General features: G+C 41.8%; 1 non-coding gene across 1 annotated transcript; it reads left to right on the forward strand.

The window, feature by feature from the left end:
* The first annotated feature begins 2,642 nt into the window (after positions 1-2,642).
* Positions 2,643-2,769, forward strand: LOC115070863. The gene has a single exon (XR_003849973.1). It is a non-coding gene; the product is annotated as a small nucleolar RNA SNORA40 (small nucleolar RNA).
* The last annotated feature ends 1,560 nt before the right edge of the window (positions 2,770-4,329 follow it).

The raw sequence follows: 4,329 nt of genomic DNA on the forward strand, positions 1-4,329 counted from the left end.
AAATTTTCTTTTCTGTAGAAAATTGATAGCTAGGTGGAATCATGGGAGGGGAGGAACTCCAGCAGAGTGTGCTGATGCATTTCTTTAATCCCAGCACTCTGGAGGCAGAGGCAAACACATCAGTGTGAGATCAAGGTCAGTCTAGGATGATCTGCATAGTGAGCTCGATGCTATCTGGGTCTACACAGCAAGACTTGTCTCAAAAGAGAGAGAGAGAGAGAGAGATAGAAAGAAAGAGAGAGAGAGAGAGAGAGAGAGAGAGATCTGGGGAGGCATTTTAGGTTCTTGGTGTTCTCATGTACCAGAGCCTTGACAAAATTTGTAGTTTATTTTGGTGGGAAATTGTTTCTAGGGATGTCTATGAAGGTGTCACCTGAGATTGGTCTGCAGGTTGGTAGATTGAATGGGGAAGACCCTCCTTAAGTGTAGGTGGGCAGCACTGAATCTGCTGGGAGCCAGGTGGAATGACAAGGCCTAAAGGAAAACTCTCATCTTCTCCTTTCTTTTCTTGCCCTTACATGTCCAGACTCTAGATTCTTTGCCCTTTGGACTCTGGGACTTGACCTAACAACTTTTTCAGGCTCTCAGTCCTTTGGCCTTCAAATAAGAATTAAACAATTGATTTTCCCAGGTTTTGGACTTCCAGACTTGGATGGAACAATGATACTAAGTCTCTGGTTCTATATCCTGCAGATGGCCTATTGTGGGGCACATGAGCATCCATAATGCGAGTCAATTATCTTTATAAATTGAAATCTATTTATCTATATCTATTAATCATCTATCATCTATCTATCTATCACTATCATCTATCTGTCTGTCCATCTATCATTTACCATCTCTATCTATCTGTCTGTCTGTCTATCTATCGTCTATCTATCTATCTATCTATCATCTATCTATCTATCTATTATCTATCTATCTATCAATCTATCTATCTATCATCTATCTACTTACCTACCTGTCTACCTATCTCATCTATCATCTATCATCTATCTATATATCTACCTATCATCTATGTATCTATCAATGTATGTATCAATGTATCTATCTATGTATCTACGTATCTATCTATCATCTATCTATCTATCTATCTATCTATCTATCTATCTATCTATCATCTATTTATCATCTACCTCTATGTGAATGAGACAGTGTGTCATGTTGCCAAGGCTAGCTATGTAGCTGAAGATGATCTTGAACTTTAATATTCCTGTCTCTGCCTTCCCAGTTTTGAGATTGTAGGCATGCATCATCACACCAAATTTATGTGATGCTGGGGGTCAAATCCAGGGCCTTGTGTATACTAAGCAAGTACTCTACAAACTGAGCTACATCCTCAGCCTTTTTTCTGAGACCGGGTCTCATAAGATCGGTCTATCTATCTATCTATCTATCTATCTATCTATCTATCTATCTATCTATCTATCTATCTATCTATCTATCTATCTATCTATCTATCTATCTTCTATCTATCTATCATCTATCTGTCTATCTATCATCTATCTATCAATCTATCAATCATCTATCTATCTACTTATCTATCTATCATCTATCTATCTTCATCATCTATCTATCTGTCACCTATCATCTATCTATTTATCTCTATCATCTGTGTCTGTTGTCTCTGTCTTTTTGAAAATCTCATACTAGAATGCTAAGCTATGCCTGCCAAGAATCTTCAGTGTAACACTCTCCCAACTGAACTATTCTGGCTGTGGTATCAAGAATCTTGTACCACTTCAGGGAAGCATATAATATTTTCACCATTTCAGCGATTTTAGAGTAAAACTTACAAAATTCTAGGGATAACTTCTCAGACAACTTTGGAAGGGGCTTACAATGTTTTACAATGCTGACCATCTATTAAATTTACTTCTGTGGCTATATGTGGATACACTGAGATACAAGGGTTCCAACAGTCTCTTCAGCATAGTTTCCATAATGCATTCTCACATATCTGGGGTCAGCAAAAACCTGTATGTATTTATGGTCATAACTTGGCAAATAATTTGGCAGGTTATTGATGAGGAAATAGAAAGTCATATTAATAATGATAACTATATTTCAAAAGTACTTGCCATGTGTCAGACATTCATTACATTATATTGCTTTATCCTTGGATGGTGAGGTAGGTATTTTCCACACTTTACATATGACTAAACTTAGACTAAGGAACCTGCTTAAGGTCCTCAGTTTCCACATGCCTTGGCAGGTATGACTCTAAAGCTTATGCAAGTTCTTCTATGTTTACTGCTCTTCATGGAAACCTGGGTGATGGAGATGTGCAGATAAACAGATCTGTAGGGGAAGAAATGAATACTATGCTCTGTGTCAGCATGCCTAAATGGAAACCTTAATTCAGGAATGCTTCTAGAAAATAGCCTCTTATCCCACAAACTCAGCTTGAGTCTTGCACCAATTGCATTCTCTGAGAACTGGAATCTGCACAAACTGGATAGCATTTTTGGTGGTCTGCTCCAAGATCTCCATTGGTAGCTGCTGGCTCTTCCTTCATTTTCTTTTAATTCCTTTTTTTTCTCTATTAAAATTTAAGTGTCCTAGAGTAATAAAATTTTGTTCATTGCTATATAGTAAGAAACAACAGCATCAGGCATACAGAAAATACCCAAAACTAGCACTGTGTGTGTGTGTGTGTGTGTTCAACTGGTGGACAAAGGCATAAAGACGGGTGCAAAAATAAATCCTCTTTTGCAACCCAGAGCTCATTGTTCAGTATGAGTTTTGATACATACAAGAAGGAATATGACAAGACAGATCAAAGTGATGGTGTTGAGAGATGAGATGGTGGAGGAAAGAGGTGCACCCTGGGACCTGGCCTTGGGCTCACCAACTCCCAAGAGACTGAATGCAAGTGATGAACCTTATCACACAAGATGACTATTTATAGGTGTATCTATATTGGTCTCAAAATTCTGCACTCAGGACTTGGCAAGTAAGAAAGAAAGTAATTGGTAGGCTAAGATGGTGGTGTAGCTGGAGCAATGGAGCCACATGGCAACTCTTGGCACAAGTGCTTAAAACATGACTTGATTTTATTAAGAATCACTAATGACTCTCTCAGCTCTCATTAATGAATCTCCTTCATGCAACAGAGGGCCAGGAACATAAAGGTCACTGTTGGGGTACCCTGTGAAGGTTGTAGGTTGTGGTGCACCATGTCCAGATAGCTCTAAGGGGCTCGGCACTATATGGAAGGACTCCCTTTCTCAGCAGGGGCCTCTGTGGGAGACAGGCTTGACCCTAGGGTGATATTGCAACTGTCAGGGTCATGTGGTTTCCAGGAATCCAGGCTCTGTAATCTGAAACCCAGTATGCTAATGAGGCATCCTACCCTCTATTCTGTGATAGGACGTTAAGTCTGTTATGCCAATAGGATGCTAAGTCTGTTATGCTAATAAGGTATCCTACTAACTGTGCTGTGATTGGACCACTATCCCTATATAAGCTTGTGCCTTCCTGCAATAAAGCAGACATGTGTCACTGAATCTGGTCTCCTGTGTCTGAATGTGGCTCCACTGACACAGTCTCCTCACCAGCCCTGGGGTCTGGGCCGGGCAGAAGAAGCGATGACAGGAGGCAGCACAGGGCAAGCAGAAGAGCTGCCTCAGCGCTGGGGGAACAAAAGAGTGGCCTCAGCCTAGGGCAGGCACAAGAGTGGCCTCAGCCCAGGGCAAGTGGAGGAGCAGCCTCAACGCCTGTGAGAATGAAGGAGTGGCACCCACGAGAATGGAGGAGTGGCTGCTGCTGATGGTGACCTCAGGCCTCCTGCTCTCTGCCTGACTTACCTGGAAAGTGCCACCAAGCACGGATGCTTGATCTTGTTTGGAACATGACCTTTGGCATAGTTACCTGCAATAAAACTGCCCCCAGGTTTTTTCTATATGATAATTAGGCATTGCCCTATAGTTGGATGATAGGATCCCCCTACCACATGTAAATAAAGCATACTGTGAGCACCTATCAGCTGAAGCTTTGGCTGCTGCCTCCACACTATATTTTCCCTGACCCCCACTGAATAAATGGAGCTGTATCACTGAATCTGACTCCCTGGAAACTTTCCGTCGTGCTCACTGGCCGTTGTGAGCCCATTCGTCGCTTCTGCTCCCTTTATCCTCATGGATCGGTGGCCAACAGCCCTTGAGGGGTGGGAGAGACCCACAGGTCACAAATGGCTAAAGCATAGAAAAGTCTACAGAATGCTGCTTCTTAAACAGGACTCCTATATAAACTTCACCCACCCAAGGCTCAGGGAGCATTGGGGAAGAGGGGACAGAAAAATTGTAAGAGCCAGAGAGGAGGTGCATG

This window comes from Nannospalax galili, unplaced genomic scaffold, assembly GCF_000622305.1.
Source record: "Nannospalax galili isolate Female #2095 unplaced genomic scaffold, S.galili_v1.0 scaffold1251, whole genome shotgun sequence".
NCBI classification, from domain to species: Eukaryota; Metazoa; Chordata; class Mammalia; order Rodentia; family Spalacidae; genus Nannospalax; species Nannospalax galili.